A 25,985-nucleotide genomic window follows, 5' to 3' on the forward strand; every position below is an offset into this window, starting at 1 on the left:
GGAAACTGCGAAATTGATGCATGCCAGTTTCTATTAAAACTTTATGATATAATGATGGTAGATTTAAAAATGAAAACAACTGTGAATAAAACACATCAAGTTAATGACAAAAAAGATGAAAATTACAAACATAGCTTAATGGACAACCTTTTATCACCAACTAATATACAAAGTATTCTTTTGGGTGAACATAATTCTTCTGCAGTGGTATATGTGGCAGGGTGGGTAAGCAGTAATTTAGAACATTCAGATTGCATTGACAAGACAGCTAAAAAAAAGTAAACATTATTCAGTAACAAATAATCAAGATACCTACCTAATATTTTTATAGATATTAAAAGTTATGAAAACTCAGACATTTTATATCCACTTGATGCAACCATTGATTATAGTTTAAGAATAATATCTTTATTGAATTCAAAAATTGAACAATTGTTGTTAGAATCAAAACGCAATATAAAAAGCAGAATGGTAAAACTTATTGAAATAGTATGTATCAGATTAGTCAAACATGTAAATAGAAATTCATTGAGAAATTACTTTATGTTTTAATAAATGCTTACAATACAGCATTATAAAGTGAAAACTAAAAATAAGAAATTGAAGAAAATAGCTTATTTATAATTAAATTTATAATTTATACTAAGACATTATTTTACTATGGATATTATACAAATTATTAAAAGTTCATTTTATTATTATTAAATTGTATTTTATATTTTTCATAAAATATCCTATTTAACATTGTATAAAAATTTGAAAACTTAAAATCTCTTGTCACCTAGATAAAAAAATATCCTGACATTTTTTTTATTTTAATCCTTAAATATCTTTATGAATAAAGTAGGTATATATATATATATATATATATTATAAAAGTATTTGAAAAAATAAAATAATATTTATTTATCGGACACTTAAAGTATTTTCAAATTAAATAAAGTAAATGTTAATTATTAAATAACTCTTTTGTCTTTACTGAAAAGTGGCGTTTTTTCACATAGGAGATTTATTTCCGTGGACAACTATATGTGATGAATACCTATGTTTTCAAATTTGTTATTTAGATTCCCATATAGTAAATTTAAATTTCTTTGTAGGAAATTTCAAGTACAAATACTAAATTGTTTTAACTCACAACTTCTAGTTGAAAAAATATTTTATTTCGTAGATGAAAAATTGGTATTCTGACCAGTATTACCTTCAATATTCTGACCTAACGCTCAATATTCGTTTCAAATACTACCTATTACGGCACTATAATATTGATATCATTATGCAGTCGTTATCATTTTTGTTTTATCACATTCTCATGAAATTAATTATGTATTCACCACGGACCACGGACTAAGACCTTAATTCACAATATTCACATATTATTTATTATTTCACATTAATTCGAATAAAATAAAAAGGTATAACACAATTTTATAAAAAAATTACTATACATAGTATGTTTGTCAATAGTTTATTAGCATGTTAATTTGTATTGTTGGTTAATTCTTTTTTTTTTTGTATTTTTTGGCAAGTTTAATAATGCTGATGAATTGTTAAACAGACGTTTCGCCCCCGTCAAAAAAATCCGTCCACTGACGTTTCGTCCCGGAGAGTTATTAGCCATAGGACGTTTGGTCCCCGGCATACTTTGATAATCTAAATACATTAATTTTTAATGAACAATTTAATCTTTAAATGACAAAACTACAAAACATACAAATACATAATCAATATTCATACAATACAATTACAAATAGTCAAGATTTAAATAAATCATAATTGTATTAAGTCAACACAAAATGTAGTAAAAATGAATAAATTAAAATTAAATACTATAATATTAAGATAAATTATATATTTATTTTTAGGTCAATTGACTTATGTTTTTTAAATAGTATAAAATGTCATTATCGTCATTATATTGAAATCCCGTACAATATGATTGAAATTTATTTTCCTTAAAACTAACTATTTTCGGAACAGTTATTATTTCATTTTGTTGTTGTACCAATGATACAGTCGTTGCAGATACATTGCACATCTGTAATGATTCAATAAATATATATAAGTTAGGATGCTTAATTCTTACAATATTTTTTAATTTATAGCTTAATAATTTATTATTAGCATGTTATTTTGTCTTGTTGGTTAATTCTTTTCTTTTTTTTTGTATTTTTTGGCAAGTCTAATAATGCTAATGAATTACGTTTAGAAGGTAATGAGTTTAGCTCATCTTTATTTTCCATACCACTCATCTTTTTATAAACACTATTTAGAACCTTCAATATTGTTGTAACCATTCTGCAGAATATTCTCTTTGGTCTATTAAATAAGTCAGGTCTGTAATTTTTTTCAGAATTTCTTTGCTTTGTATTGGTAGGTTATTGTTATTATCTATGTTTTCAGCTCTTGTACTTTTTTGTTCTTTCAATATTAATCTTGTAGTAGCAGCAGTTGTAGTATTTTGCATATTTAAATCAATTGTACTTATTTCTTCTTGTGGGCTGGTTATTGAGTACCTAGGGTCGGTAGATACCTATGTAAACATTATTTTTGAATTTTTTAGGAAAATCATTAAATGAATAACCTGGTACATATATGAATATTGAACATATATAATTGCATGGCCAATGATATTTTTAAAAATTTAAACATGTACAACTTGGTAGATACTGCAGGTAGATACTGTATATACTGCTGCGAATCAAAATTTTAATTCCACACGGAAAAGTTATGTTAAGGTTTGAACATCATACACTGAATATTAAATAACGTCTTTAACAAAGTTTGAGTTATATAGAGTTGTTACATTTAATGGGCAACAAAGTCCACTGGATCAGCTAGTTTATTTATATAATCTTCAATTTTGGCTTTTTTGTTTAAGTATGTGTGATAAGTAATATTTTTAATTTTGTTTATACTGCTTATAGCAATGTACCTATCTATTTGTTTGTACTTATTTTATAATATTTTCCATAGTATTAAGGGTATCGATGCCAGTTTTTCAAATTTTCCACAATTCTTTAAAATTTGAAAATTAGATTTTATATTTTAGTTGCCACCTCATTTGTAAGACTTTTTCACTAATCTACTACCCGATACCTATTTAGGGGGGGGGGGGGGGTGATAGGGTGTATTATATCGAATAAAATTACTTTGCGGGAATAATTCTCAAGCTTTGTAGAATTGTCGGATTTTGATGATTATTTTTTTATCTGAAAGAAGTAGACTTCCTACAGACTGCATTGATCTCTGATATTGTATTTCATTTAAAAAAATTGTATTCAAAATTTGTAAAAAAAATGATTTTTGTCTTGTATTTCTTTAGGCATATGATACAGCTTGAGAATAAAATATTGAAAAACAGAGATCGATTCGGGCTGTAGAATATTTCCCTCTAGCAATTAAAAAAAAAGTTATGATATTTGGTTGATTCTACAAGGCGGTATCGTTATTCCCGCAGAATGTATTTTTGAGGGCAAAATGGCATCGGCACCGGGGGCCTTAACAACGTCAGTGCTTTTCGTCTACTAAAATTTACCTATCAAAGACGTAGGTATACATCGTATCATATAATAATTTCTAACAACCATACAAATACTAATAAAGACAGGTATAATAAATGATAGTAACAAGCGTATTCCGATAAAGCCTAATACAATTGTCGTTACTCGTTACTCATGCGATAAATCGGCTATCCTCTTAGACGCGTCTATAATACGCGTTTTGGTAAAATCCTCGCATTGCACCAAGTAGGCTATTAATATTAATACAATTTTCATTTTATCCATATTATTTGTGTAATATATTATATTTGGTTGAGGGCAACTGGTACATTTTGCTCTAGGTAATTTGGGGGGAATTGATATAAAAAAAGGTACTTTTGGGAGCAGATTTGTACATGCCACAAATTTGCTCATTAGTTGTTCTTATTATAAATTTTAAAAATATGAACACGTTATGAACTAATTTATATTCAATTTTACAATTATTTGGACTGATAGTGAAAATATCTACGTATGAAGTAGAAAAACTAAGTACAATTTAATGATATTTTTCAAGTAGGTATTTATACGGTTATGTGTATTAGACGTACCAGCTACACCCAAAAAACAATACCTATTTTTATATTATTTTGTCGAAAACTGGTATTACGTAAAAATTCCCATGTTTCCTTATTTTATTTTGATTTTTCCTAATTATTGTAATGAAATGGAATGTGAATTTTCAATTTTTACCTCTTAAAAGTACTAACTCACTCTTCTCAGAATCTAAAATGATATTATTTACTATGTACTGATGTGATTGTACTGATTTTATAATATATATTATATATTGAACTATACTAAATTTATGTAACAATGCTCTATTGCAGAGCTAACAAATTAGATAGCCATTATGGTATAAAACAATAAAGATAGTGTTTCTATAGCATATTATTAAAATTAATTATATGGCTATTGATGGTACAAGCCACAAGGTAAGTATAGGGATTTGTGGTATTCAATTTAGTATTTAGAGAAAAAGGGATCATTTAAAAAAAGTTAGGCAAGTGTTAGTCGCTCTGCTCTACAGAAGATTACAAGTGGGTCACTGACCACTGTATAATAGATGGTGTTAAATGATATTATGGTATACGAAACACGATTCTAAGCGATAGGTCAGTCAGTCTATGATATATTACTAACTATACTTGGTGATATTATTCTAAATATAGTAATTTGTTTACCTATTTACATGAACCTTATTATACATTTTCAATCATTAGCTATTCAAGGTGAACATTTTATAAATTGTTAACTACAAAATCATTTTTAAATTTTAAATCTGATAAATTTTGTCAAAATTCAAACATTAAATGCTTATAAAAAAATAAGTGCAAATAACCTTTTAATATTTTTCCACTGCTATTATAAAAATATATTAGGAGCCTCGTATTACATTTTCACGTTTTTCGACTCGCGTTTTTCGTTTTTGAGTAACAGTAAAATAAGCTATCACTTCATGAGAAATCAAATGAATATCCAATATTGATAAATATGTAGGTACCTACTTCGAATATTCGTAAAAATTTAATTTAAATTTCTTGTAGACATTTTTTTGTTGACAAATATACACAAACATAAATAATTATATATCTAAACCTTAAATTTAAATAGAAATAGAGAATTATATATCTAAATCTTAAATTTAAAAAAAAATTTTCTATGAATGTATAAAATTTGGATTTTTGATATTTTTACGATTATTTTGACTACTGATCGACACAAAAAATAAAAATAAAAAACACACTTCATTGTAAAATCAATACATTCATCGTTCCGCTCAGAATCTAATATGCATACTGACAGTTTTATTCTGATATATATAACTGTACCTGATAATTGTTTACCTTCAGCATTTTATCCAATATAATATGTTCTATCAATAAATTGACAAATCCTGTTGACTGGTAACAGAGTAGTAAATAATATATATTATATTATGCAATATTTATTATGGAATATTCATTATCTAGGAAAATAAAAATGTAGTAAATCTCTAAATATTCATTAAAATTCTTTTTATTTTTATTAGATTTTTACTTAGGAATATTATTTTACTACCTAATATTATTCTTTCCAATGTGGCCAGCAATCAATACGATTTCTAATTTTTAGCAATTTTTGACTTTAGATGAATCTTTTTATTTATTTCACTGTAGTTTATAGCTTTTTCTTTTTTCAGTTTTACTGTTTAATGGTACGAGAAATAAAAAAATATATAAAATAAAATAATTAAATGGAGTACATTGTACATACCTCCTGATGAATTATTATTGCTTATGTAGATGTTTTGATTTTGTATTACTATAATATTATTTCCATTACCTATTCGATGTGAATGTGCTATTTTTGAAGCATATTGGTATAAAATTATTATTAAAAAATATATTTCACATTGTAATTAGGTATAGTATGATAAAATAAATATTTTTTCAACAAATGCTTTAATTTCGAATTTATGAGATTTTATTTTCATTTTTATTAAATTAATTCGTACAGAGTTAGAAGTTTATTCTTTGTTCCTGTTAATACGATTACCCTAATTTAACTGCAGATGGATTGTTTATTTGAAAATAATAAACTCCTCGCATACCTATTGTCTACCGAGGTGGTCTTATTGCATGCAAATCAAAGAGCACCAGATAAACAACGGCACATTGTATCTAATGCCCAATAGGTGGATTGCCCAGTGGGTTAATGTCTTACACCGATCATGATAATAGCTAGACACTGAAATACAGCTATCGACTTTATACTTTTCATACATATAGAAAAGCACCGGAGAATTGTCTTCGATCCTACGCAGTATGATTGCCTAAATAAGGATCATAATTGCACGTAAATCAAAGTTCCCGCGTGATGACTGATAGCTAGACATTTGAATACAGATTTATACGCAACGATGTTTTTACAGACGTAAAATCACTGTACGAACAACGTACTATAGAACGGTCAACGAATGTACGGCTTTCGACTTTCAACTTTTTAACGCAACAAAAAACACCAGACGGCACAATGTATCCAATGTGTCATAGGCGGTTAATCCAGTCGGTAAAAGACTTACACCAGTGATTACTGAAAACAATGGAAATGGTATCTTATATTAAATTAGGTAATTAATTTAGTAAAGCAACAACAAAACCGTCATCTTATAAAATTGTATATTATTTTAGAAACACAATTTTTTGAACCCAGACATATAATTTAATATTTATTATAATATCATACTTTTAAAATAAACAAAAGTATCAAATGTAATAACAATTTTACATTTTTGTACACAAAAATAATTTATTGTTATTGATACATAGTTTACAAATACATACTTAAAATGTAAATATTAAATATTTTACATGCAACTATAAATTGTTACGTGGTATATTACAGTTAACGTCGTCTCAGTGTATCCGCAGTGACATATTAATATAAATATAGGAGGGCCGGAGCCCAGCGGTATAAGAGAGGATTTGGTTGTTAGACGAGACACTTAGTTATACCAAGTACAATTTAACGTTTTTTTTAAAAAAAATATGAATTATATAATAGTATATCTATATTTTACTTTACCGATGACCTGATACACGGAGCAAGCAATGAAACGAGACTATACCCAAATCATTAAAAGAACGGAAATTGCTTGCGCATTCAAATGACCGCGATTTGCAGTCTGGTGGTCTAATTGTCTAAACTCTTAAGTATTCCGCCACGGTGTATCTTTACGTGTATACAACGGCGATGCTGCGCAGTCTAGCGATGGCAGTGAAGTTTGACAGGCGGCTCTCGCATTGGTAAAGTGGTGGGAATGCCCAGCAATAGACGAGTTTTGGGTGCCACCGACTTGCGTTCTCTCGATGATTTGAGTATAGTTCGACATACGTATAATAACTAGTAGGTGGAACAATTATTGTTATACATTTATTTTCATACATTATATATAAATAATACATTAAAATATTCTATTTTAATTAGACAACAGTTTTATATTATTGAGTCAATTATTTAATATCATAGAATTGAATGTTATGTTATGTCATGTTACTAAGTATATGTGAATTCTAAACGTGTGTCAAATACATTCATAATGCTTACATATTAAATGTTATTATAAATTGTGTGTTAAATTATTTTATCGCTGAGATGTTTGATATTGGTTCTTGAAACAGTGTGACCATCGGTCACCCGTTTCGTAAATAATAATACTTGAGTTGTCAAGTATCGCGTTGATGTTATTATTTTGAAATACCCTTAAAAAAATCGGGAATTAAGTTGTCCCGTAACAGGTTTGAGAAAGCGTATTATGACGGGTGGTATTTGGCCTGAAAAGGCACGATGAGATAATACATTTTTCGGGTATAAATGATATGTTGTACGATTATTTATATAATTTATATTTTTTATACAAATCTGATGGGGTAGTTCATCTTTACCCGACTGCGATCTCGAGAAAGTCAAGGTTGAAATCAAGTGAATCAAAGACGATCGCCTGAAGAGGCACGCCAGGAGAGCAACAGTTATTTGGCCATAAAAAGGGGCATTTTCGTCGTCCGTCGGTGTATGGACTATGTTATCTTTGCCGGCTGTAGTTGTCGGATGTTGTGGTAGTGTCACCGCCATCGTCATATTTACGTATTATAATAGTAGTATGTCATTAGATAATCGGGCATAATATGCCGCAAACGGTTATTCCATCCACTCTAGGTCAATAGTGGAGTAGGTCCGAAGTAGCGGCTGATGCATGTATCATCACTCACGCTAGTTCTCCTGTCGGTGGAAGATATTACCGCCTAGTAGTTACGAGGGTGTTCGCTGCGAGTTGTGTCTGCCTTGGTCTTAGGTCTTCAATTATTGATGTGTTGATGGTTTGGACGTTCTTGAATGACTGGAGAATACGATACTGCCTATCTGTATTTATGCTAAATGCTCTGTCTCAAGCGTGTATTGTGGTTGTGTCTTGAAAACCACACCAACTGCATGTTTTGTGACTATCAGTTGTAGTCATAACGAGTATTCTGGTCTATGGTCTTATCGATTCTCGTAATAGTTACAGATGCCGTCCGTTTAGTTGTTCGTTTGATAGGGGGGGGGGGGGGGGGAGTGTGTATGTATTTCCTAAGTTACAACTCCCTATCTAGATTTGTCACCGGTAACCAGTGGGCAGTGACTCGATGCCAAATTTTGTGAGGTTGTACTTTTAAAAAGGTACGACGAGAAAATAAATTTTTTCCGGAATAAATAATAATAATATATATATATATATATATATATATATATTATTATTATATTTTATATGAACTATAAATTATATTGTACAATTATTTATATAACTCAGCTGATGAGGCGTTTCAGCTCTGTCCGACCGTGAGCTCGAGAAAGTCACAGTCAAGACCGAGTAAAATAAAGCGCCGGTTTCGTCTTCTGTCGATGAATGAACGATTTTATCTTCGCTGGCTGGAGAATTCTGATGTTGTGACATATGTCGTGTGGTATTGTCACCACCAGCTTCTGTATTTATGCTGAATGCGCTGTCTCGAGCGTGTGTTGTGGGTATTGAAAACCAGACAAATTACATATGTCTTTGTAAGGGTTGGTGTGGTTATCACTTTTCATCACCAGTTTTTCGCTGGTTTTGTCCGATTTTATAATAGTTGCGGGTGCCATAGAGTTTGTGTGTATGGTTGGTAGTAGGGGAGAGTGTTTTTGTGGCGTGTTTCCTCCGTTACATTCCTAGTAAAATTTGGTTTCGACGACCAGATAGGTGTCTGTTGTTTACTAACATTTTTATTTTTAACTTTGTCCCTTTTTACTTGTTCTTTTTTGATGAAGTTACAAATTTTACAAATTTCACAAATGCTGTTCCTGATTTTAAAACAATACATTATAAAAGTGTAGAATATATTTTTTCTTTCGTTGTAATGGTTATCGGTTTTAATATTTTATATGAGTATTAAGGTGATATTTATTTTCAAAATAGTACAATTATTAAAATTAGATACATAATATAAGGTTTGATTATTTTACACAGTATTCACATTTTTTTTTTTTTGAAAAATATCATTGTTTTTTACTCAATGTTTACTTATTTTATCATATATTTTATACATTCATATATTTATACATCTGAGTAATGGTTTAAAATAGTTTGTTTCTACATCAATTATACATCTTATTTTATTACTTATATACTTTTATGACTACTCGATAAATGTATTATTCAAGGTGATATTTATTTTGATAAAAGTGCCATTATAATGTTAACTTATATATATTATATATTTTACACATTTCTATATAAATAAATTTGATTAATGAATTACATAAATATAGGCTTAATTTAAACTTAAATAGTACATTTTAATATATTTATAGTACTTAATATTAGTAATATGAGTAATGTTATTTTTACATTATTAATGCAAATACTATTGTAAAAACATCTGCATTTATAATAGTTATTTTTTTTTAGTTCTGGGGTCTTCACTAAACCTCAGCGTGTTCCAAAAACTATTTTATGATTAATAAACCATTTAAAGAAAGTTTGTTTCAACAAGTAGTGGAAATAGTAGACTGATTATTACTTAATTTGTGTGCAAGTAGACCTCTTACATATAAAAGTTCAGTAGTAGTGAGTAACAAGGTTTCTCATAAGTATTTCATACTGTAGCCAAAAAACTTAAAAAATATTTATTAAATGTTTTTTTTATAGATATTTTAAATTCAAATTTGGACGTTTACCTATTATTTTATATTATTTTATGATTTAAACAATGAATAGGTAACAATTTTAGTTTTTCGTTGATCCTTGCAACATTTAAATTATTTTAATTTTTCTATACACATTACACTCAATTATGATTTCAAATGTGTGGAAATCATACCTGTCCTATTTTTATGTAACCCATGCCCTTTTTCATCAGTCTAATTACTCGTGAATTTATCATCAAAACGTTCTAAACATTTTGTTTATTTATTAATTTGGAAAACCTTTTACGGTAAAAACATAAATGTAGAAAATCGTCAAATTATCGTCACCACCCACGAATGAAATTGTCTCTGTTACGCGCCACTGTGGCGCGTGATGTTGCCAGCTCTGCCGGAAGTTGGCCAGACTATTTGGCCGCCCCGACAACCGCTGATGTGCCAACAAAACAGCTCCACTTAACTCCAATCTGGTTATCGTGGTTGTCTTTAACGGTGCCAGTTTGGTTTTTGTCCCTAGCAAGTACACAGTTACCTTCTGAGACGGATCAGTCACATGAAGGTAAAGAACAGCAGCATAACTTCTTTCGGAGGCATCGCTAAAACCACACAACAAATATCCCAGTGGACACACCAATATAATGTGGAATGCGAATCTCCGTTCGCCAACTTAGCATGACGTCCATAAATTGTTGCCATTCCTTAGTAATGACTGGTGGCAGTAGATCATCCCGGGGAGTTTGAGCTGACCATAAACGTAGCATAATGCACTTGGCATGGAAAGTAACTAGAGATAGAAACCCTATCATATCGAAGAACCTTGAAATTACCGATAGGACTCCTGGGACGAAACTGACTTAATTGCTGTGATATTGTCCATGAAGTGATAAACGTTTAGACTCCACTGCCGCCTACCCTAGACAGGAATTTCATCGCCACGGTTGAACTTAAGGAAATCACCTGCCAAGTCTTCCGGCGGCAAACCTGTTAGCAAACGTAGTTCGTGGCGAAACAAATGTTTCAAAAACGAATTTCTTCAACGTATATTTCAACTGTAAATAATTGAATGAACTTCTTTTGGATCCATATAATATGGGTATTAAATAAAGCTGATATAATTAGAGATTATTATTAACCTGTTATCTTTAACTCCAATTATTAAACCGGTTTGTATATTTGTGTATATAATTATACAGGTTGAGTCTAAAGGGATTATTAACAGCTGACTGCATTATATCCAAGCGGTCGTTTACGCACATGAATTATGGATTTCAAGACGTTGGTAGTATATATAAAAATGGGCCACGTGAATTTTCTTGAAAATAATAACGAGAAAGATGATTACGACCGCGAAGACTACAGTAAAAAAGATGACGTCCAGGACAGGCAAGACGATGAAAACGCCAGCGACCGGCAATATTTTCCGTAAAATGAACACATCTGGACAGGCATTCAGCACATCCTTTCATTGCAAGGATCGGAGTACTTTTTGCATATGCCACCACCCTTCGGAAACCAGCTGATTATCGGATCCAACGCTGCCACCGAACCGCAAATGTCACCTCACGGTGGTATGCTGCGACCGCCACCAATAGGTATTCGAATACCAATCATATATTGGCAAATCGAAGCTTCACCTCAGAAAAACCTTTGCTTGTAGAACAGATGTCGCCGTCTTCCATTCCGTAGTGATTGCATACTAGTTCGATTGTTTTTTAAAACGCTCACAGCGCGTCCGACTACACATCCCACCATCCAAGGTGCTAATGGAAATTTGGAACCAGATGCAGCTGCCCTGCCAGGTATTTCTTAGCAGACTGAGTGCTTGAAGCAAGCATAGACTTCGGAGGACAACGTCCACGTCCCCATTACTGTCAGCCTGTTGCAGCAACTCCACGGCAGATTTACGTAGCATCAAATGTGATTTTGGTCGACGTGGTACTTGGTCCGTTGGCTGCAGTCCTCCACTGTGCTGATGACGATGCCGATGACGTCCAAATCAGAAGAAGAAAAAGAAGAAGAGAAAATCGATCATCTATTTTCAGACTTCCAGATAGTTGTTCATTCTACACCGCAGAAGCCATAGGTATCCTAAAGGCAGTGGAGACCATACTTAATCATGGGCACCCCAATGAAACAATATATTACTCTCAAACTCTCTATGCACACTCTTAAGTCTAAAAAATAAAAAAAAACACAACTGACAGCTAAGCTCACACAACAACAAAAAATCCAGTCAAAGAGCAGAGGATCAACCATATCCCTAATCTAGATCCCAGGGCACTGCAACATAGAAGGGAATAAAAAGGCAGACGGAGAATCCAAAAAAGCAGCGAAATCACCAAACACTTCAAAATTAAACATGACAACATACGCGGATGCAAAAAACCGAATTCAAGACATTATCCAAATCAAATGGCAGGAACACTGGTTGAGACAACTTACAAAACTCTGCATAGTCAAAAATACAATATATCCATGGCCTAATTCCAATCTCAACAAAAGAAAAAAAATAGATATCAATCGCCTCCGGATGGTCCACACAAGGTTAATCCATAAGTTCCTTATGACCAAAGGAGAACCTCCTCAGTGCCCAACCTGCGGCGTCATCTTTACAGTTAAGCACATTATAACTGAATGCTTTAAATACGAAGAAGACGCAAAAAAATATAACATCTCATCTAACATTTAGGTCCCAACACAGAAGATATCAATAAAATGATCAACTTCTTAAGAAAAACTGACCTGCTCTCCAAATCTAGTTGAAAACGGTATCGCAACACACCTTCACACACCTTCACAACAAAAAATTTATTATTCTTAAGTATATCTGTATTCGCCTAATTGTATATAATATATAATAAAAAAAAAAAAAACTGTAACTAATGGCCTTTGCAGCCGATGTAATTTAAGATCATTAAAAAAAATATATATATATATTTAATGTCAAAATTCTAGTCTAATTTACCATATCATATTATTTACAATCGTAAATTATTTAGAAATGGGATGCAATTCATTAAGAATTATATTGTGCCAAATAACGAATGTCAGTATTAATCACAAAGCCACAAAGTAAACAAAGTCACAGAGCCGGTTTACTTACATTTTAGGTACTAAATTAACTCAAATGGGACTATAACTAGTCACAAGCACACAAGACTTTTTTATGATTACACTAAAAAAATTCACTTCCAAGAGACTAAAATTGCCAACGGGTAGTGACTACAGTTTATTTTAATATATAAGTGATCTATGTTCACATTTCGCAACTATTTGTTACTTGTATATTATTATGGAATGTTTCCCTCTGATGACTAGTGTCCGGGACTGATGTGCGAGTTGTTGCCATTTACAGTTACTGTGGAATTCATAATTCATGTATTCATAATGACGTTCCTCTTCTTCATCATCGATTTTTATACCTGTTGCACAGGTCGGCAGCAATGGGGACGTGGACGTTGACCGCCAAAGTCTATTTTTGCTTCAAGCACTCAGTCTGCTAAGAAACAATTGGCAGGGTAGCTCGATCAATTTTCTCTAATGATTGTTATTCCCACTCCTTCTTCTGATTTGGAGGTTATCGTCATCGTCATCAGCACAGTGGCAGACAGCAGCCAACGGCATTGGCAGTCACACGTCGACCAAAATCACATTTGATGCCACGTAAATCTGCCTTGGAATTGCTGCAACAGGCTGACAGTAATGGGGACGTGGACGTTGACCTCCGAAGTCTATGCTTGCTTCAAGCACTCAATCTGCTAAGAAATACCTGGCAGGGCAGCTACATCTGGTTCCAAATTTCCATTAGCACCTTGGATGGTGGGATGTGTAGTCGGACGCGCTGTGAGCGTTTTAAAAAACAATCGAACTAGTATGCAATCACTACGGAATGGAAGACGGCGACATCTGTTCTACAAGCAAAGGTTTTTCTGAGGTGAAGCTTCGATTTGCCAATATATGATTGGTATTCGAATACCTATTGGTGGCGGTCGCAGCATACCACCGTGAGGTGACATTTGCGGTTCGGTGGCAGCGTTGGATCTGATAATCAGCTGGTTTCCGAAGGGTGGTGGCATATGCAAAAAGTACTCCGATCCTTGCAATGAAAGGATGTGCTGAATGCCTGTCCAGATGTGTTCATTTTACGGAAAATATTGCCGGTCGCTGGCGTTTTCATCGTCTTGCCTGTCCTGGACGTCATCTTTTTTACTGTAGTCTTCGCGGTCGTAATCATCTTTCTCGTTATTATTTTCAAGAAAATTCACGTGGCCCATTTTTATATATACTACCAACGTCTTGAAATCCATAATTCATGTGCGTAATCGATCATTTGGATATAACGCGAAGTCAGCTGTTAATCATAGTGCCAACATATACTTCTGGGATTGCCTTTAACAGCTCTTTTGGAAGCAACACCACAGTCTCTAACAGTCGTCGTCATCAGCATAGTGGCAGACCGCAGCCATCGGTAATGGCGGCCGCACTTCGATCAAAATGGCATGTGATGTAGCGTAAGTCTCGTCGATCCCCACCACCACTGGAACAGTACTCAGTTGGTGGTTTTATATGAAGATGATCCACCTAAGGTGAACAATTCGAGGCACGCGAAATCAACGTAGATGAAGAATACGTTCGTCGTTAGCAGAGAAATCAGTAGAAATGTTTATGACTACACTAAATGATTGAAATACACACGAAAGAGTGAACTATTTCTATGAAGTAGGTAGTGACTACAATTCTATTTGTTATATACGAGATCTCTCTTCACATTTTTCTTTCTTTTGTATTTTGGTTATTATCGACTGTTTGATTCTGGCTATTGGCGTCCATGACTGGTGTGTACAGTGTTCAATATTGTTGTCAGCATACAAATTGCAAATGTGAAAGGATACTATTTGCTTTTACATCTTCGCCTTTAGTCCATTTACCAAATTATGTACCTACATCCTTCATACCAAAAATGGCAGCGCTACATCCAGATAGTATCAACTCAAAAATAAACAAAATTAACGATCCAGACTCCAACCTTGAGGAAAAAATGTTTCCTGAAGAGATCCCTTATCAACGCATACTACTAGTATAAACCTAAAAGTTACTGAGTCATGATAATATTTCCTTCTTTTTACATATAAGATACGTTTCTCATTAATAAGATTTTTGAAAGCTTACTACGAAAGAACTGATAGTATAATTAATAAGAATATATTTAATTGTTGTAGTTGAAAATAAGCTATTTTAATACTGAAATAATTTGTACGAGAAAAGCAACGTATTGTCCATCTGACCAGAACAGGATTCCAGATTTACTAGACTTCTTTGTGATGAAAGGTATATCCTCTAATTATATGTCGAAAGAATAGAACTTGTAGAATTAACGTCGGATCACCTATTAGTGCTTCTCACGTTAAGCTGAAATGTTATAAAAATAACAACGCAAGGTGTCACTTACCAATAAAAAAAGAAACTGGGACCTCTTTAGATCTAATCTAGATGAAATAATAACCCTCTCTGTAAGGCTTAGACACCAATTGTAATTGATGGCACTATTGAACATCTAACTAACAATGTTATTAAGGCAGCTAAATTTGAAATGCCAAAAATACCAGCTAGAATTAATCGTGAGATCATCTACCCTACGGAAAACATGGCGCTAGTAAAGAAATAATGGCACCGTACGAGAGATCCTACGGATAAAACTATCATGAACAGCACTTGTAGACAAAAGTTTGATAAAATAAAAGAAGTCATAAACGAAACATCCAAATCTTATTTGAGTAATCTTTCTGCAACGACACTGATTATTTGTTGTGGAAGGCTACAAAACAATTGAAAAATCTCAAAGGCTATATACCACCAATTCGCAAGGAATATGGATAATGGGTACGCTGTGTCCAAGACATCTGGAACGCGCATTTCAGCTAAACAATATCGATTCTGAACTCGAAATAGAACAGTGTAAACCATTGAACGAAATACGTGAAAAGATGAAGTACTTCACTCCAATTGAAATCGCAAACAAAATCGTTACGAATATCAAACTAAAGAAAAAAAACCTGGCTACGACCAAATAAACTCAAAAATAAAGAAAGAACTACCCAAGAAGGCTATGATTTATCTAACACATGTAAGGGGGGGGGGCGTATAAATGTTAATACATCATAATCGAAAATATCTCGTGCTATTTCTAAAAATAACTCATAAAGATTAAAAATATTTTTAAAATCTTATCATGTATAAAAAATGCTAATATAATGATTTAGTGCAAATGTCAAGTATCTATAATGTTTATGAAACAGATTGAACTATTTTTCAATATCGTTCTCGTAGTTTTTGTGTCATCGTGCTTTTTAAATGAATCTATATAAATTAGATTTAATCAAATTATAGAATTGTAATTAAGTTTGAATTGTATGATGTATATCTATTAATTTTAATTGACTATATAGTATGTATAATATTATATGGATAAGATATGAAAATATAACCGGCTGTAAAATATAATAAAATGTTACCTTATTGAATAAAGATAATTTCATGTTGGTATTTAATACAAAACAAGGACAATAATATGTGATACGTGACTAAATAATGATTATTATTTAATCTAAAAAAATTTACCTATACTGTTTTCTGTAATAATGTTTTTGTCACGGCTGCACCGAAAGTTTAGTTAACGGTTGAAAGGTTGGAAAGCGATGTTTTTCCGTCCAGTGGGTGGTAAAGTGGAAATCCCCAAAAGTACCGGGCGGCAAAGTGGAAATCCCCAAAAGTACCGGGCGGTAAAGTGGAATTCCCCAAAAGTACTGAGCTCAGATATCACGGGTATTCTCTGAACAAACAGACACTAAAATCTATACTACGGTCCTTATAAAACATAAACTTTTGGTTACATCTTATATTCATAATATTATTATAACCTCCTTGCATGACGCGTAAACATTTTTCTTTCATGAAATTGTTTTCGTATAATAATTTGTTTGGTGCATAGATCCCCGAATAATGCATTACCTTTGCCTTGATTACATTTTTTTATTCTTATTTTATTTTAATATAAAAATTATTATTCATACTGAAATCTATACCACGGTCCTTACAAAACATAAGCTTTTGGTTACATCTTATATTCATATTATAACCTCCATGCATGACGCTTAAAATAAATAAAACCAAATCGTTTCTTTCATGAAATATTGATTTTGTAGAATAGACTGGTTGTTGCATAGATCCTAGCCTGAATTACCTTTGCCGTGATGGCGTGATCAATGAACGCAGACGCGTGACAACAAATAGTATGTGTAGCTCGTGCGGGAAGTCAATTTCAGTTTTGAGCGAAAAACTTTATTACATCGTCCGCGACTGAAATAGCTCACTTACCGCCCTTGCCACACAATACACTATTATATATATATTGTTTTTTTATGATAAATATTACAACTTGTTTCATATAATAATATAATTTAGGGTACTATTTATTTATGTTTAGTACTGAACATAATATAGATAAAATATTAAAGTGACAGACATATGAAAAGGGGAAAAACTGTTCAAATACCTAGTGTTATTCACTAAAGTGAATTAATTGAAACGACGATGACGCATTGATTTACTTATTTTGGAGTTCTGAAGTAATACATGGGTTTCACGTGCTTGCAGCCAAAGTAAAAATAATCAGCAAGTAGCAGAAAACTAACCAATCTGTGAACATTGTCCACAGCTCTGGATTTTATGGCAAGACTGTACTGCAATAGTCGGTACTGAATCAACAACGTCTTGAAATCGAAACTAGACCAAACCTAGCATAAACGATGAATAAAGTTAATAACAGACACGCAAACTCATGTTTTTATGATATAAAAAATCTACATTGTCGTCGAAGAACGACGAAATCAGCAAAATAATAATAATATATCATAATGTTTTGTACCCGTTAACTGTATTTATTATTAAATGTATGCCAACCGATGGCTTACTGAATGGAAAACAATCAATATCAGTTCGGAGGTGATTAGGCAGAAGAACAGTACTAGTGACAAGTATAAGAAGTTAAGAAATAAAACACAGTTTGGTCCGTATTCCGAAGTCCGCACTACTAAGAGTTGTTCTATGTTACTCAGTTGTACAAACAACCACAGATAACAATAAATAGTGTCAATGCGACGGTGCTGCACCAAAGTCGATGTTCCGAGCTATATGTAACGTGTTGGGAAGACCACAGCGAATTTTCTACGTAGCCACCAAAAAATTTTAGGTCAGGGGGCTGGCTAAAACAAATTTTCCTTATATTAGAAGTTGTATAAAAAAATAATAAACACAATTTTTTTTCTAATATAGTAGCTAGTTAAATTATAGGTTGTTCCACATCACATAGCACTCCCACTTTGAGCTATCGACTAAAATCTTATGTTCCAAAGTTAAAAATAAAAAAAAACGCTGTAGATTAGTGGAAAAGTGTTATAATTAAGGTAGTAACTAAAATATAAGATATAATTTTAAATTTTGTAGAATTTCGGAAAATTGGAAAAACCGGCACCGACACCCTTAAGTAAAGAAAAATGGACCAAATTTTATGAAAATAGCTCGGTAGATGAATATATTTCTATATTTTAAAATATAATTACAAATGCCCTAAATGTTTCTTCCACTTCTAAATCTGTTAACTCAAAATATAAATGGTTAAAAGAATGAATGCCAAAAGGTTTGCTATGTTCTGCGCGTCGTCAACAACTCCTCTTAATAAGATGTATAAACACTCAAATAATATTAAACTTGCGGCTTACTATAAAAAATATAAAAATAATCTTACGAAATTATTAAGGCTTGCTAAAATCAAATTTTATGAAAAAAATTTAAAACAGTTCGTATAATACAAAGTAACTTGGAAATTAATTAATGAACTATTAGGTATTATTTGGGGCGTCAATTCTCGTAAGTAACTTTTTTATAGACGTTGATAAAAACTGACTGATCAATTCTTGAGTGACTTGGTCAATTGAACTGACCGGTGGTAACGCAGAGGGGTCACCAATGAAGGGGAAGGCGGACTGGTTAGGCAGTTTTGTAGCAGACCACTATTCCATTATTTAAGCCCGAGAGGTGAGGCAGCTTGCCATATGCAAGTCCCTACAAATCGCAGAGCATCTGCTAAGTGAATGCCCCCATTCGTTAACCACGAAAGAAAAATCCACACCCATGGTGTAAGCGATCGGAAGGGACTCACGACAAAACTAACAGTCGTGTTTTAGGCGTTCCTATATTGAAACTTACTGAGGAAGGGTAATATTGTTATACGTGTCTAAAGGCCTCGGAACGGGTCCCTGTCTGACAGTGACCGAAGTGGTGAAGGGCACATTTCTATATCGCACAAGAGCAACCTACCCGAGTTGGATTACACCGTACTGCGACATACCGGTAGGATAAGACGAAACACACCAGTGCGTGTCGGACAACGCAGTCACAGATCTCCTAGCACTCGCCGACGCGGGACTTTCAAAATCCACCGATCAGCCTCAAAACGAGAGTTTCCGGAAGAACATTGTCTGGCGCTCGGGCGCCCAGTGTGCCTAGCCGAAGTCTACCTAGGCCGTGTCACACAAGGCGTGAAGTAGCCGTCCTCGCGAAACATGGCTAAAGATGTGAGAACCACCGATGTCTGAGTTTTATACTCCCCATCATTAGGTTTATGAATAATCAATTTTTGAGTAACACAAACAATAATTTAAACTGTTGATGTGGTAATCTTTCGACGAATTTTTCCTAATAAAAGTTGATGTCTCAGAGGTACGATTAATTATAAACGACTGTAGATATATACAATAACTAGATAGCCGTCTCCTTCTTATCATCGAAGTCGGCCGCCATTTACAAAGCAGGTAATTTTTACAAAATAATATTATCACAGTATAATATAATATAATATAATATAATATAATATAATATAAGTATATATGTATATGAATAATTGTAAACATTGCCTGCTTTATAAATGGCAACCGACTCCAACATTGGTCATAATTGTAGTATAAGGACGGCTATCTAGTTTCTGTATATATCTATGAAGATCAACACCGCTGCCTCTGCGGGATATGATATTATGATATGATAACACTTAAAATATTAATATATTATACCTCTGAACAAATTGTTTATACACTTGTACATATATACGAATACAGCTTAAATATTAAAAATAGTATTTTCCTGGATGATTTTAAATGGGCTTTAATCAAACCACCATATAAGTAGTGAGATCGAAAAACTATTGGAAACTGTATGGACCCATATCTATGTTGACATATTTTTCTAAAATTTTCGAAAAAATAATTAAAACAACAATGATAACGCACCTGGAAAAATATAAACTATAGTCTAAAAACCAGTACGGTTTTAGACTGGACTTAGGAGCAGAGAATGCGTTATATGATGTAACCCAATTTATATGATGAATTAGACAATGGTAATAAAGCATTAGCTGTTTTCCTAGAATTAGCAAAGGCCTTCGAATTCATAAATCATAAAAATATTTTTTGAATTCTACCTTCTTTCGGAATAAATAATCGCAGTCTAAATTGGTTTAAAAGATACCTATCTGATAGAAAACAAATAGTAAAATTAAATTACATTGCAAGTGATTTGAATGTTATAAAATATGGTGTTCCTCAGGGTAGTATTCTAGGTCCAATCTTATTCATATTATATACTAACTGTCCCGCCCGGCGTAGCCCGTGCAAAAGATTAATTTTTTTAAACTTCTATATAGAAACGCGCCTCATTATTATGTACCTTCAAACGTTGTCAAGGAGCTTACAAACAACAAATAACTATAATATTATTACGCATATTGCACATATACATGCACATTGAACTTATTCAAGCAGCCCGATCTTTCTTTGGCTGATAAAATGTAAATAATTAAAAACACAGTTGGCTTCACTGCTGAGCATTTTATGTTGAAAAGAGACAACGTTATCAGTCAAATTGTTGTGGGAAAGAGAGGTCCAACCAGTACTATTTTGTGCAGCAGACTCTTATAGTATAGATAAACGTGGTATATAATTAAACAATGTATGGCAAAATAGTAACATAATATGATAATACATAATATTATTATGCTGATGATACTTGCCTATTATTTACAGATATGTCCTGACAAAAGGTTTACATTAAAACAACGAAAGGTTTTAATTTAATATACAAATATTTAAACGAAATATGCTTAAGGTGGCTGGTAGCGCTCTGTTTCTAAGTAGTAAACGATGGTTAATTAGTTTATCAGTTGAAGTCGCGTAATGCTGTTGTGTGAGTAGTAAATTGTACATTTGTGTGAGTGTCCAGCGTGCCACCACTACTACCCGCATATTTATCAACGGTGCGATATTCATTATAACTTCTGGGAAACAACTAGTGGTTCGCACACACATGCACAAGTCATTGCATTTGATGAAATAATATATTTTGTTCCAACGAGAAACTAATTTTAATCAATCTAGAGTGACTCCACAATAACCTAGAAAAAAGGTCGATCAGCTCAAATCATTTTACAGGATTGAAATCTGATTATTATTTTAAGTATGCTTAATCATGTCATGCTTGTATGTCTAAAGCGTAAAAAAAAATAGGCTGCTTCCTATCCCCTTAACTGTGAATTATGACAAAACCATGTACATTAAATTTTCAATAAATAAATGTAGTAACTAAAAGTCTATATTAAATGTCATCTACAAATTTTCAAACAAATAAAAGAAATATCCTAGATCCGTTATTTAGGTTTGATTGTTGATAATAATTTAAAATGGGATCTACATATCAATAATTTAGTTTTAAAGCTACATACAATAATATGTAAATTCATTAAACTTAAATACTCATTATCATTTTAAATTTTACGTAATACTTATTTTGCTTTTTACCAATTTTCCAATATAGTATAGTTTGGGGTGACGCTATAGACACGTATATAAACATTTGTGAAAATCAAATAACCTACGAATAATTTTAAATAAAAAACCTTAGAGGGTTCAACAAAACAAAATTATAAATTACTAAGTGCCTTACCCGTAAAGTTTCTATACGAAAAAAATGCACTATACTTCGTAATACAAAAAATCTGAAAATAAAATTTTAATTTCTACTAATAAACGAGATCATAGATGAGCTTATAATTTACTGATAAAATATACAACAAAATCCTTTGGGAAATTTTTTGTTGATTATCTGGTTCCAACTTTAATTTATATTATATTCCATATCCGGTCCATATTACCTACCCGCATTAGTTATTATTTTTAAATGTAATAGGTATTAACACTATTTTAAATAACAATAAACACAAAACTTATATAACGTTTTAGTTCTAAATAACGATAAATGGAAAACTTGGATAGGTAACGTTTTAATTCTGTATAACGATAAACGCAAATCTTGGATAACATTTTAATTCTGAATAACGACAAATGCAAAAGTTGGATAACGTATGAACTCTAAATAACGATAAACACAAAAATTGTGTAATGCTTTAATTGTAAATAACATAAAATGGAATTTTATTTTAAAATGCAAGCCCTGAATTTTACACCAACACTATTGAAAATCAATCATTTTTGAGTATGCCGCATATTTTAGGACGCACTTACACATATATTATATCGCATGGAAGGCCAATCCTCGTCAGTCATCAGTGTATACAACAAATGTGAAGGTCCCTATATGAGGGTCCCTAGTATTAACTTAGGGAATGGGAATATATAGCTTATTCAATACCCATATATATACATATATATGCATTATAGTATGTAAAAGGTTTGCTTTCCCATACCCAGCTATTAATATATATAAATACTATATACACATAATATATGTTTTTGACGTCCCCTAATCGTGGAACATCGGCAGAGCAGATTGGATTTGAGCGTCAAGGCCCTCGGGGTGTTCAATAACATCTGTCGAAAATTTTCAGCGGTGACTCACCAAAAAGGCACAGACGTAAGCTGCTCAGCTGCAAACTTTATAATGGATTGTGTCGGTGAAGCGTATTCATGTGTAATGTGTATGTACAAAAGAACCCCTATTTTTATATATGCATCGAGAATAACGTTATTCACAAAATACATACTATATACTATATACATTATACATAATGCATATATATACCTAAACAGTATACATACACAAATATAAATGGGAAGCACTGTAAAACTGAGATACACGGATAAAGCACTGTATTTTATTTCTGTTCATTATTTTTGGGGTTAAATGTGAAACGTTAATAAACAACATAATAAATAATATGCCATCGGCCCATATGGCGTGTAGATCGATTTAAACACGAATTGTTGGTATTTATTTGATGAGATTACGATAAAAAGATCTCTTGGTCCGTTTTATATTCATATCGATTAATCACTTAGCAATTTAATTTACGACTGGTACGATGATTCTAAATGTATGACCATAATATTCTTCAGGCTTTAATGCGTCAAATAATTTCTTAGAGATACTTTAAAGTATATCGTGAGTTGATCGATTTCTATTTAAAATTCTAAATAATTAATAAATACCGTTTTAGCGAAAAAAATAAACAAATTTTTGTCATTGGTAATTTTAAATATTGTTTCTACAAAATGTTGGGCGTCAGAGTTCTACAAAATATAAGAAATTCATATATTCTTTTAAGATAATTGAATCAGAGTTCTTCAAAAATGAGAGTGTCTTAACTAATCACTATCATGAATCAGATTCTTCTGATATATTAAAGAAACAAAATATTTGAAACAAATTAAAACGAAAATCAACTGAAGATATTATTGCAATAACTTCAACATTGATACAAAGGTAGTCGAATAAACGGTGACTAAAATGATCAATGTCACTGTCAAATAAAAATAGAAAAAATAGAAAATAATCTGAAATTGGGAATATGCAATTTTTCCCTGTCAATGGGGCAATACGGCTATATATTGTGGAAGTAGGTAGAGCAACAAATACAAGTATGAAAGTCAGTTAAAATAGAGTACCTAATTGAATTGTAACCTACTATATAATAGAATGCAATCGGAAAATAAAAAAGTGAAAAAAAATCTTTTACCTATCTGACTTGGGCACGCAATCAGATACATCCAATATTATTATTATAATGATATTAATTAATGATGTCAAAGGTTAGGTTATAATGATAATATTATAATCCAACATTATAATGTAGGTTGGTATACTCATAGCCATTTTATAAATCTTTTCTAACCAAGATAAAAATCATATACCTATAATGTAAATATAATCATTGAATAATCATTATATGGTAGGTACAGAAAACATGTTTGCTAGAGTGTGCATTAAATAAGTTAGGGAACGTAGTGAAAACGCGCACCACGGAGTCTAACAGGAGTCGGGCACTAGTACCTCAGCGCAATAAGTCTGTAAATACGTGGTCTAGACACACCGTTATAAACAAATATATATTTTATAGCTAACTAAATATTTTAATTTTAATTTTAATAGGTAATATAGTAAGTCGAATTTATTTTGGCCATAAAATATTGCATTTGAAAATACCATTATGTGTTTAAAATATAATAACATATAGGAATATACGTTAAACATTTCAAGTAACCCTCGAATAATATTTTTAATTTACAACCAAGTAACTGAAATCATCGTTATTCATTGTTTCATTGATATATAATTCCGTCCTGTTCCTAACTATACATATCGAACTTGGTACCTATCTAATTCAAAAGCACTTGTATAGGTATGTATACGATCTAAACAACATCACATAGCCTGATTACTTAATATATTATCAAACTACAATAAGTAATTATTTCAATGTGACTTGAACAATTATTATTATAAGTAATTATTAATAAGTAATGTAATTTACCACAAAATTAAACCTTTGTTTGCTGACTACGCGGTTTGTTTTGAAACGTCAACCATTGTAATGTGTCAAATCCAATATACTGCCACCACAGCTAACGATATCATACCTGAAAAATAAAAAACATATCAGCCTGAGACATCTTTAATAATAACACAGGAGCAGTACGAAAATGAATCATTAAGAGGAATATAAACGCGCATTTGTAGTCTCTGTGTTACAAGTACGGAACATGGCAAATATACGGTCAGCCGATCACGTCTGGCTTCTTTAATTTAAAAACTAAAGTGAATCGATCTATTAAAAAAACAAAAGCGGCTGTAACGTCCTTTTAACGGCTTGCATTGTTGTATTACAATTAATGTTGTCACAGACTGCAGTTTAAAGAGGTCAAACGACATGCACAATATGATGATGTATTGTGTTATACATACTTGAAGTTCCAAATTTCCAATAATCGGAACGTGTTGTATTGGTTGCAATTATAAAATATAATATTGTGCCAACCTATGGCGTAGGAAAACGATCACTGTCGTATTGGATGTGATGATGAGATGACCATTACATATTTGAGTAGAACCATCAACAGGAGAGCAGTACCGTCGAGAAACGAGTGAAGTTTAGAAATAAATCACTGAACGGTCCACAGCGCAGCTCAACACTACACAATTCAGACAATGACGCATCGATTCTCCCCTACATGAAGGGGATTCAGCGATGGCGGCGACGCCCCTTCACGTGGTTGGTCAAAAGACACCCTTCCAGTTTGATGAAATGCTTCCTCAGTTCCACCCCTAATAACTCCTTTATTATTGACTTGCAAGTCTCGGGAATGGTCTTGCAAATTATTGATAATTACTTTAAAAATATGG

General features: G+C 32.1%; 1 long non-coding RNA gene across 1 annotated transcript; it reads right to left on the bottom strand.

Annotated features, from left to right (window-relative positions):
• Positions 1-25,200, bottom strand: LOC132933957 (uncharacterized). Its single transcript, XR_009662964.1, has 3 exons — positions 25,117-25,200; positions 148-268; positions 1-79 (listed from the first exon to the last, which is right to left on the bottom strand). It is a non-coding gene; the product is annotated as an uncharacterized LOC132933957 (long non-coding RNA).
• Between the last annotated feature and the right edge of the window lie 785 nt (positions 25,201-25,985).

Source organism: Metopolophium dirhodum, chromosome 1, assembly GCF_019925205.1.
Source record: "Metopolophium dirhodum isolate CAU chromosome 1, ASM1992520v1, whole genome shotgun sequence".
In the NCBI taxonomy this organism is placed as follows: Eukaryota; Metazoa; Arthropoda; class Insecta; order Hemiptera; family Aphididae; genus Metopolophium; species Metopolophium dirhodum.